Source organism: Rattus norvegicus, chromosome 6 (genome assembly GCF_036323735.1).
Source record: "Rattus norvegicus strain BN/NHsdMcwi chromosome 6, GRCr8, whole genome shotgun sequence".
Classification (NCBI taxonomy): domain Eukaryota; kingdom Metazoa; phylum Chordata; class Mammalia; order Rodentia; family Muridae; genus Rattus; species Rattus norvegicus.
Window position 1 is genome coordinate 65,453,034 of NC_086024.1, and position 12,387 is coordinate 65,465,420.

The window sequence follows — 12,387 nt, forward strand, 5'->3', positions numbered from 1 at the left end:
TATATAAACAAACTGAAAGAAAAAAAACCACATGATCTCATTAGATGCTGAAAACAGCATTTGTCACATTTCAATGTCCCTTCATGCTAAAAGTCTTGGAAAGAAAAGGAATAAAAAAAAAGCCATATACAGTAAAACAGTAGCCAATATCAAACTAAATGGAGAGAAACTTGAACCAATCCCATTAAAGTCAGAGACTAGACAATGCTGACCATTCTCTCCCTATCTACTCAATATAGTACTTGAAGTTCTAGACAGAGCTATAAGACAACTAAAAGAGGTTAAAGTGATACGAATTGGAAAGGAAGAAGTCAAAATATTTCTACTTGCAAATAATATGGAAGTTATTTAAGTGAACCAATAAAAGCTCCACATGAGAACGTTTTCAGCTGATAAACAACTTCAGCAAAGTGGATGGATATAAAATTAACTCAAACAAATAGTAGCCTTCCCAACTCAAAGGATGAATATGCTGAGAAAGAAATTAGGGAAATGATACACTGTACACTAGTCACTAATAATATAAAATACATTGGTGTTACTCTAACCATGCAAGTGAGAGATCAACTCACTTGAAGTGATAAGAACTTCAAGTCTCTAATAAAAAGGAATTGAAGACTCAGAATACGGAAAGATCTCCCATGTTCATGGATCAGCAGGATTAACATAGTAAAAATGCCATTCTTACCAAAAACAATCTACAGTTTCAATGCAATCCCCATTAAAATTCGAACTCAATTCTTCACAGAGATAGAAAGCAAAATTCCAAAATCCATTTGGAACAACAAAACATCCAAGATAGCAAAAAATATTATGAACAATAAGAGACCTTCTGCGGAAATCACTATCCCTGACCTATCAAGCCCTACTACAAACTAATAGTGATAAAAACCATATGTTATAGGTACAGAGACCCACATGTAAAACAATGAAATAGAATTGAAGACCTAGAAATAAATCCACACACCTTTGGTCACTTGATCTTTGACAAGGTAGCTAATACCACCCAGTGGGGAAAAAGACAGCATATTCAACAAATGGTGTTAATGAAACAATATGGCCACAAGTAGAAGAATGCAAATAAATGCATACTTATCACCTTGCACAAAATTCAACTCCAAATGGATCAAGCTAATCAATTTAAAGCTAAATACACCAAATCTGACAGAAGAGAAAAATGTGGAATATTCTTGAACTCTCTGACAGAAAAAAAAATACTTGCTGAATAAATATTGGTAGTAAAGGCAATAAGAACAGTAAATAATGAATGGGATCTCATGAAACTGGAAAGCTTCTATATGACAAAGAGCAAGCTGGTGTAGGCTAAATCTTTCACCCACAATGACTAGTGTTCATGATACTGGAAATTATTGTACATACTAACAGATGATAAAGGTGGAGACAAACCAGTTACAAATCTTGCAGTTCACAATGGTAACCTAGCTGCAAGACATGCTGGTATGATAGTGGCACAGGAGTTGTTGGAGTGACCAGAAATTATATCATTGGAATAAATGCCAATTCCAACAAACCGAACCCATGCTTGAACATTGTTTGTGTGGCTAAGAACCTGAGACTAGATAGGCCATAGACCTAGGGAAAACACAAATACGACTGCTCTGCAAATGGAATGCAGCACTGAAATGTCTTCTGATGACATTTCGTTATGCTCATGTTCCAGCCATCATCAGAGAAGCTCTGACCAGCAGTATATGTGTTGGTGGCCTCATATCAGTTGGTACATGCTGCCTGGTTGGCAATCCAGTGTCTGAGAGATATCAGGAGTCCAGGTTAAATTGAGACTGCTGGCCCTCCTACAGGTTCACTCTCCTCAGCTTCTTCCAGCTTTTCCTAATTCAACCGCAGGTGTCATCAGTATCTGTTCATTGGTTGGGTGCACATATCTGCAGCTGACTCTTTCACCTGTTTGTCGAGTCTTTCAGAGGGCAGCCCTTTTTGTGAGTGCTCCATAGACTCAGTAATAGTGTCAGGCCTTGAGGCATCCCCTTGAGCTGGATCCCACTTTGAGCCTATCTTTGGACCTTCTTTTCTTCAGGATCTTCTCCATTTCCATCCCTGAAGTTCTTTCAGACAGAAAGAATTATGGGTCAGTGTTTTGATTGTGGGATAGTTACCCCATCATCCCACGCTGATGGCCCCTCTTTCTGCTAGAGGTGGGCTCTAACAGTTTCCTCTCCCCACTGTATGGCATTTCTTCTATGGTCCCTCCCTTTGAGTCCTGAGTGTCTCTCACCTCCCAGGTCTCTGGTAAATTCTGGAGGACCCTCCCAACCTCTCAGCCCCTGAGGTTGCCTGTTTCCATTCTTTCTGCTGGCCTTCAAGGCTTCAGTCCTTTTTTCCCCACCCAATACCAGATCATGTTCCCCTCTTCCCTCACCCCCATCCTGTCTCCCTCTCCTGTCCCTCCCTCTCTGCCCCCTTGTGGTTGCTTTCTTCTATCTCCCAAGTGGGACTGAGAAGTCCTCACTTGATCCCTTCAGCTTGTTTTAGTTTTGTAGAATATATCTTGGGTATTCTGTACTTTTTTTTGGCTAATATTCACTTATTAGTGACTACTTATGGTTCATGTCCTTTTGGGTCTGAGTTACCTCATTTGGGATGATATTTTCTAGTTCTATCCATTTCTCTGCAAAACTCAGGATATGTTTGTTCTTAATAGCTGAGTAGTATTCCATTGTGTAAATGAACCACCTTTTCTGTATCCATTCTTCTGTCCTGGAACATAATGCTTTTTTTCAGCTTCTGGCTATCTCAAGCAATGCCTCTATGAACATAGTGGAACATGTGCCCCTGTGGCATGGTAGGGCATGTTTTGGGTATTGGTATTTCTTTGTCCTCAGGTAGATATTTCTAATTTTTCTGAGGACCATCCAAGTTGTTTTTCAGAGTAGTTGTACCAGTTTGAAATCCCATCAACAATGGAGGAGTGTTCTTCTTTCTTGACATGTGTTGTCACCAGAGGTTTTGATCTTCGCCATTCTGATTGGTGTAAGGTTGAATCTCAGGGTTGTTTTTATTTATATTTCTTTGATCACTAAGGACTGTGAACATTTCTTTCGGTGCTTCTCAGCCATTTGAGATTCCTCTGTTGTAAATTCTTAGTTCACTTCTATACCCATTTTTTGATTGGGTTGTTTGGTTTATTGGTGGTTAGCCTCTTGAGTTCTTTATATATTTTGGATATTAGCCCTCTTTCGGATGTGGGGTTAGTGAAGACATTTTCACAATCTGTAGGTTGCCTATTTGTCTTATTGATTATGTCTTTTGGTTACAGAACCTTTTCACTTTCATTAGGTCCCACTTATCAATTCCTGATCATAGAGCATGAGCCATTAGAGTTCTTTTTAGGAAATTTGCTGCTGTGCCAATGAGTTCAAGGCTCTTTCCCACTTTCTCTTTTATTAGATCCATTGTATCTGATTTTATGTTGAGATCCTTGATCCACTTGGACTTGATCTTTGTACAGGGTGACAAATATGGGTCTATTTTCATATTTCTATATACAGACAGCCTTTTAGACCAGAACTATTTATTGAGCATGCTTTCTTTTTTTATTGTATATTTTTGGCTTTTTTGTGAAAGATCAAGTGTGCATATATGTTTGGTTTTATTTCTGGATGTTCTATTCTATTCCACTGATCAACATGTCCATCTGTGTACCAATACCATGCAGTTTTGATCACTATTGCTCTGTAATAGAACTTGAAGTCATGGATGGTGATTCCCCCAGATGTTCTTTTATTGTTAAAAATTATTTTCACTATTCTGGGTTTTTTGCCTTTCCAGATGACTGCTTTTTCCATGTCTTTGAAGAATTGTTTTGAGATTTTGATAGGGATTGTATTGAATCTAGAGTTTGCCTTTGATAGGATGGCCATTTTTTACTATGTTAATTTTGTTAATCCATGGGTATGGGAGATCTCTCCATTTTCTGAGCTCTTCTTCTATTTCTTTCTTGAGAGACTTGAAGTCCTTAACATCCAGATCTTTCACTTGTTTGGTAAGAGCTAACGCAAGATATGTTATATAAATTGTGGATATTGTGAAAGAAATTGTTTCCCTAATTTCTTTCTCAGCCTGTCTAGCATTTGTATAAAGGAAGGCTACTGATTTATTTGAGTTAATTTTCTATCCAGCCACTTTGCTGAAGTTGTTCATCAGCTGTACAAGTTCTCTGGTAGAACTCTTGGGGTTGCTTATGTATATTATCATATCATCTGCAAATAGTGATATCTTTATTTCTTGCCAATTTGTATCCCCTTGATCTCTTTTTATTGTCTTATTTTTCTAGCTAGTACTTCTAGTACTATATTGAATAGATAAAGGGAGAGTGGGAATGCTTGTCCCAGATTTTAGTGGTATTGCTTCATTATCTCTCCATTTAATTTGATATTGACTATTATTGGGTTGCAGTAAATTGCTTTTATTATCTTTATATATGGGCCTTGAATTCCTCATCTTTCCAATACTTCTAACATGAAGGGGTGTTGTATTTTGTCAAATGCTTTTTCTTTATCTAAGGATATGATCATATGATTTTTTTCTTTGACTTTGCGTGTGTGTTATATAATGTATATAATATATAATAAACACTTTTGTGTTTGTGCTTGTATATATAATATATATGTGTGTATATGTATGTATATATATTATGTTAATGGATTTTTGTATGTTGAACCAACTATGCCTTCCTGGGAAGAAGCCTACTTGATTTTGGTGAATGGTGGTTTTGATGTCTTCTTGGATTCAGTTTGCAATAATTTTATTGAGTATTTTTGCATTGATATTCATAAGTGAGATTGGTTTGCAGTTCTCATTTTTTGTTTGGTCATTGTGTGGTTTAGATATCAGAGTAATTGTGACTTCATAAAAATTAATAGCGTTCCTTCTGTTTCTATTTTATGGAATAGTTTGAGGAATAATGGTATTGGGTATTCTTCAAAGAACTGGTAGAATCCTGAACTAAGTTCATCTGGCCCTCAGGGGGTTTTTGTCAGGAGGTTTTTAATGACTTGTTCTATTTCATTATGGGATATAAGCCTGTTTAGAAAGTTTACCCGTTCTTGTTTTAACTTTGGTGTGTTGTATCTGTCTAAAGAATCATTTAATCATTCATTTCATCTAGACTTCCCAGTTTTGTCGAGTATAGACTTTTGTAGTAGGATTCGATGATATTTTTTGAATTTCCTTCATTTCTGTTTTGTCTTCCCTTTCATTCCTGATTTTGTTAATTTGGATACTGCCTCTGGGCCCTTTAGTTAGTTTGGCTAGGGGTTTACCTATGTTGTCGTTTCTCAAAGAACCAGCATTTGGTTTTGTTGATTCTTTGAATTGTTTTCTTTGTCTCCGTTGTTTGACTACTTCCTGCCATCTATTCCTCTTGGATGAGTTTGCTTTTTTTTGTTCTAGGCTCTCTGGTGTGCTGTTAAGTTGCTAGTGTAAGACCTCTCCAGTTTCTTTACCAGGGTACTTAGTGCTATGAATTTTCCTTTTAGCACTGCTTTTATTGTGTCTCATAATTTTGCATATGATATGGCAATATTTTCATTAAATTCCAGGAAGTTTTTAATTTCTTTCTTTACTTCTTTCCTGACCAAATTATCATTGAGTAGAGATTTGTTCAGTTTTCATGTATGTATGGGATTTCTGTTGCTCTTGTTGTTGAAGATGTGTCTATACTCGACAAAACTGGAAAGTCTAGATGAAATGAATGATTGAATGATAGGATGCAAGGGGTTATTTCAAATACAAATTTTAAAAAAGAAAGAAAGAAACCCTGACATTCCACCTCACTACAGTGAGAATGGTTAAAATCAAAAACTCAGGTGACAGAAGATGCTGGTGAGAATGTGGAAAAATAGGAACACTCCTCCAATGTTGGAAGAAATTGCAAGCTTGTACAACTACTCTGGAAATCAGTCTGGCAGTTCTTCAGAAAATTGGACATAGTACTACCTGAGGACCCAGCTACATCACTCCAGGGTATACACCAAGATGTTCCAATATATAACAAAGACACATGCTCCACTCTGCTGATAGCAGCCTTATTTATAATAGCCAGAAGCTGCAAAGAACCCAGATATCCTTCAATAAGGAATGGAAACAGAAAATGAGGTACATTTACACAATGGAGTACTACTCATCTACTAAAAAAATGACTTCATGAAATTCATAGGCAAATAGAGGGAACTAGAAAATATCCTGAGTGAGGTAACCCAGTCACAAAAGAACACACAAGGTATGTACTTACTGAAAAATAGATATTGGCCCAAAAACATGGAATACCCAAGAAACAATTCACGGATCATATGAAGCTCAAGAAGACAGAAGGCCAAAATGTGGATGCTTTAGTCCATCTTAGAGGGGGAACAAAATACTCATGAAAGAAAATACAGGGACAAAGAATGGAGCAGGGACTGAAGGAAAGGTCATTCATTGAGTGTCCCACCTGGCGATCCATCCATATGCAGCCACCGAACCTAGTCTAGTCACTATTGCTCATGACAAGAAGTGCTTGCTGACAGGAGCTTGGTGTGGATGTCTCCTGAGAGACTCTTCCACAGCCTTGCTGATACAGATGAGGAGCCTTGCAGCTAACCATAATACTGAACATTGGGGAATGGAGGAGCTGAGAAAGGACTGAATAAGCTGAAGTGGTTTGCAACCCCATAGGAAAAACAACAATATCAACCAACCAGAATCCCCAGAACTTCCAGGAACCAACCAAAGAGTACACACGGAGGGAACCATGACTCCAGCTGCATCTGTAGCAGAGGATGGCATTATCTGGTATCAATAAAAGGAAAAACACTTGGTCCTATGAAGGCTCATTTCACCAGTATAGGGGATTGCCACTGTCTTGAGTTGAGAGTGGGTGGTAAGAGTGGGAGTATCTTCATAGAAGCATGGGGAGAAAGAAGGGGAAGGGAAGACGGGGCATATGGAATAAACTTGAAATTTATATACAGAAAATATCCAATAAAATAATTTTAAAAATTATATATAAAAATATAATATAAATAGCAGTGAAGTATAACATAAGAATTTGAAACAGGTATGCATAATATAATACTTAAATTATATTAACTGTATTTATTTCTGCAAGTATTTACCATTTCTATATAGTAAAAAAATATCAAAATCCTTTCTCATGTTATTTTGAAAATTATTATTTATGGTCATACTGACAAGTAAAATATGCCAATACTTGCTTCTGTCTGATTCTGACTTGTACCTGCTGGTCAACCTCTTTCTCCCCAGCCTTCTCTCCTGCCTTTCTCATCTTCTGACTGCCATGAACTATTCACCTTTTGTAAATGAAATCCTGTTTTTACTTTTTATAAGTAAAAACTTTTTATAATGAGGTTATAAAGTACTTGTATTTCTGTGCCTGACTTATTTCACTTAGTAAGTAGAATGATCTTTAGATTTATCTATAGTGTCATAGATGAAAGGGTATCATTCATTTTTATATAAAATGGAATTGTATTGTGTTTTCCTTATTTTCTTTATTCACTCATCAGCTGAGAGGCCTTTAGCTGTTGCTATTTTCTACAGATTACAAATACTTGGCAATGAATGCGAAAATGTATACATCTCTTTTACATGCTGATTTCAATTTTTCTAGGCATATATCCAGTAATAAGACTAATGAATCATATAATTCTATTTTTGTATATAGAAAAAAAGAATGACTAGCATTTTAAGATATCTAGGTATCTTGGCACATCTCTGTAGTAATTTGACTACAAGATTTGGCTATGATATTTTTGGAAGTGAGCACATTTGGCCCTTATTGGTCTTTCAGGAAAATGAGACATTATGACCACTGAAACAAATGGTAAAACTCCATAAAAAACAGAGGCTAGATATTTTTGAAACTATTGCTATCATTTGATAAATCACAACTATATATTATGGACTATAAACATATGATTTTATACTATTGTGCTACCAGTGTGAAATGATTAATTCATATAAATTAGAATGTTCGTCATCTCAATTTCCCATTAATTTTGGTGAGGACATAGTTTAAATTCTGAAGACTTTTGAAGCATAAACACATGGCAATGAATGACAACTTGCCATGTAATAGACCTTACATATTTATTTATTTTATCTACCTCAAACTTTGTTCAAATGGTTCACTGTCTCCCCATTTCCTTCTGATTTTTGATTCTGGTAACTACTATTCCACTAGTTTCGTTAATTTACTAGTTGTCATTTCCACATACAAATGAAATAACATGATATCACCCTATATCTGCAGAGTTGCAGTTTCACCAGAATAAGATTCCAGCTCAATGCTACATGGTATCACTTTTTAGAATGAATGAATTAATCATTTCATTTTAAAGGATACTGTTGTTTTGGTTACTTATCTGTCGCTGTGATAAAACATGACAAATTCAACTTATAGATGAAAGAGTATACTTGTAGCTAGGTTTTAGAGGGTTAGAATATATGGTCATCATGGCAGTAGACACTCAGGCAAGCATGGCACTGAAGTTATAGATGAGGGCTTACACATTCAGACACAACCATGAGTTACAAAGAGTAGTCTTTTGAAAGTTCAAAGCCTGTCCCTAATGGCACACCTCCTAACTTCCCAAACAGTTGTTCTAATAGGGGAGGAGGTATACAAATACATTCGCCTATGAATGTCATTATGCTTCAAAAAACCATAATTTTCAAAATAATAAAATAATCTGGACTATCTCGAACCTTCTGTGATGGTATTGAGGTTTGGTAGAAATGATATTATATAGTCATACTATTGGTTGAACATATATATTAATGAAATCGTTTAGATTGCAAGAAAGCCATAAAAACCGTTCTAGTTTGTAACAATATGTAGTAGCTTGTATTCTTCAACTGTTTGCTGAACCTTCTAAAGACACAGTGTTTAGAGAACAGTGGTCATCAAAGTAATACCCAGATATCATGAACAAGGTGATCTGTACAGAAGAGAAAGAAAATATAGAACTTTTATTTTGTCAAGAGTTTATCAGTCATTTAAAATAGCTATTTTGTAATTTTTTACATATTTTATATTGCACGTGAGAGATTCATTTGTTATTCATAAAGACAGTAGTCAAAAGAACATGTTTTACTAATAGAGTGAACATTCAGCCAATGTGAAGACTGCTGTTACAGCAAATAGAAGATTAATGGCATCCCATTTATAAAGGCTAGCAAACTGTCAATAAAAAGTTCATTTATCTATTTTCCCATGTCTGCAATAAAACACATTCACCTGAATGTCATAGTGTGAAATGAGTGCCAATGCTAAACATACAGAAATGCCTACCTTGTACTAAGTAGCTATATTGATTCAAGAAGCTGCATCAAAGCAATTGCCTATGTATAATTATTGTCTTTCTTCCAAAATATCTAACCTAGCACAATGCAAAGTTTAAATACTCAGTGTATGTGTGTGTTTTATTAAATATGTTCAATATTGTTGAGCCTTCCTTTCTGCATTTGATCTATAAACAAATGAATAGAAAATGAGTTTAATAAATCATTGATGGCAGGTTCAAGAGAGTCCTGCTGTTTCTTTTGGCTGAATGCAAAACTGAATATGCTCTAAACATAAAAGAGGTAATAGAAAGTGAATAAATTGGGTAATGAAGAAAGATTACAGCCATGAATTGTTTGTAACCTTTGTTTTTTCTATATTTTAATGAAAACTATCACTTGTTTTAAAATGTTTTCCTGACATTCATGCTATTCTTCAAAATTACATAGCTACTACTTTTAGTTATGCATGTCTCAAAATTACATAGCTACTACTTTGGTCAATGATTTTGTATGCTCTTGGTCTGGTTTTATGACTCTGAAGTGAAACATTCTTGCTTTATTTACTCTATCTAAAATTGAAACACTCCTGTGTTAAATTGATAGATAAGTTCATGTTTTTAGAATATAACAAGAAAGCTTACAGTCTCTCTAACTACATTTTCATTTATGAGAATGAAACTGAGTGGAGACTGTGTGATCTTTGTTAATGTTCAAAATACATGATGAAATAAAACATTTTGCCAGTGTTGACTATTTGTGAGACAGGCCAGGAATATTGCCTGGAGTCTACATTGCAAACTAATCCTGAGGTAGAATGGAATTTGGCTAAGTATGATTAGATGGTGGGCAAAATTAAGACAGTCTCTAACACTCATCAGTAGATGGTCACAAACTAAGAGCATATATGAAGCACCAATTGAATTGAAAGTGTTATAAAAGAAATAAAGATACAAAATTAGGTAGGTATTGAATAGGGGTACATAAAAGAAGATATGCGGAAGATATAAATATGATCAAAATACAATTTATGAAATTCCCAATACATTAATAATAATATTTTAACAATTGTATAATGGGTCTATGGAACATGTAGAAACATCTCTTTTTGGTCATTTGTTCTACTACTTGTAACTGAAATAAAAATGGAACTTGAAAAGTATATACTTTCTTAGAAAATATGCCAGACATAGAGATGGCTAATGGATCAGACATGAAAATTTTATTTCATGCTTTAATAATCGAGAGAATAAATGTGAACTTAGGAACTTTAAGTTTGTCTAACCTTGATACTTTGATTTTTTAATATTCCAGGGATCATAACACAGGTATGTAACATCAGCTGCTTAGGGAACCTAGTCAGGGTTGTCAATCATGGTTCAAACTTACACAAGTCAAGGTTAGAAATGTCACTTTTATTCATCAGATGTAATTGTCATCTTGGAGGAATATTGCTGAATAAACTATCATTTAGCTCTTTCTGAACTTTGGATGTGCATTCAACTCAGCTGTTCTGGCCCAAACTTCTCTCAATTGACTGATTCAAGCAGGTTTCTCTTGGTTTCTGATTGAATTGCTCTGCTTAGCCGCAAGCTAACTAGCAATCTGTTCTAGTCTTCTGGCTCCTTTTCATTTTCTCACTTGTTCTATCTTCATCTGCAACCTGTCTCTATAAAACTGTCCTAGTGAAACTGCTCTCTCTCTCTCTCTCTCTCTCTCTCTCTCTCTCTCTCTCTCTCTCTCTTTTCCTCCCTCCCTCCCTCAGTCCCGCCCTCCCTCGCCCATGTGTGTGTATGTGTGCACGTGTGTGCGTGCTGTGTGTGTCCATTTATGTACTTTTTTGTACGTTTTATTGGATATTTTATGTATTTACATTTCAAATGTTATCCCCTTTCCTGGTTTCCCCTCCAGAACCATCCTATCTCATCTACCTTACCTTGCTTCTATGAGGGTTCCCTCCTCCCACCCACCCACTCCCACCTCACCTCCCTGGTATTCCCCTACACTGGAAAATCAAGCCTTCACAGGATCAAGGGCCTCTCCTCCTATTGATGCCAGGCAATGCCATCCTTTGCCACTTAAGCAGCTGGAGCCATGGGTTTCTCCCTGGTAGTTTAGTCCCTCAAGCTCTGGGGTATCTGGTTGGTTGATGTTGTTGTTACTATGGAGTTGCAAACCCCTTCAGTTCCTTAAGTCCTTTCTCTAACTCCTTTATTGGGGTCCCTGTGCTCAGTCCAGTGGTTGGTTGTGTACATCTTGCCTCTGTATTTCTCAGGCTTTTCCAGAACCCCTCAGAAGACAATTATAACAGGCTTCTGCCAGCAAGCACTTCTTGGCATCAGCAATAGTGTCTGGGTTTGGTGTCTATATAAGGGATGGATCCCCATGTGGGACAGTCTCTGGATGGCCTTTCCTTCGGTCTCTGTTCTACACTTTGTCCCAGTATTCCATCCTGGATTTAAAATATGAAGATGAGTGGGTGGTCCTATCCCCTAACCAGGGGCCATGCCTATCCTCTGGATATGGTCTCTACAGGTTCTCTTCCCATTTGTTGGACAGTACAGCTAAACCATCCCTGTTGTATCCTGTGAGCCTCTTGCTTTCCTGGCATCTGGGATTTGCTTGTGGCTACGCCCCCCCTCAAGTTTCACATCTCCCATTGCTATGCATGTCTGTTCAAATTTCTGACTTTCAGTATATCATCGCTGTCTCCTCCCGTACCTTATCCTCCCTCCCTTGTTTCTGTCCCACTCCTTTCTTCATCCCAAGTCCCTCCTACCCTTTACCACCTGTGAATATTTTGTTCCCACTTCCTGGGCATACACCCAAAAGATGCTCCAACATATAACAAGGACACCTGCTCCACTGTGTTCATAGCAGCCTTATTTATAATAGCCAAAAGCTGGAAAGACCCAGATATCCTTCAACTGAAGAATGGATACAGAAAAATGTGTCCTTGTTTCTTAAGTCATCTCTTTCCTGTCTGTTCTTGTGAGAGTTAGGTGTACCCTATCTCTGACTCATTCTGTCAAATCTTTCTTTGATTTGTCACTTTGTTCCTCATAT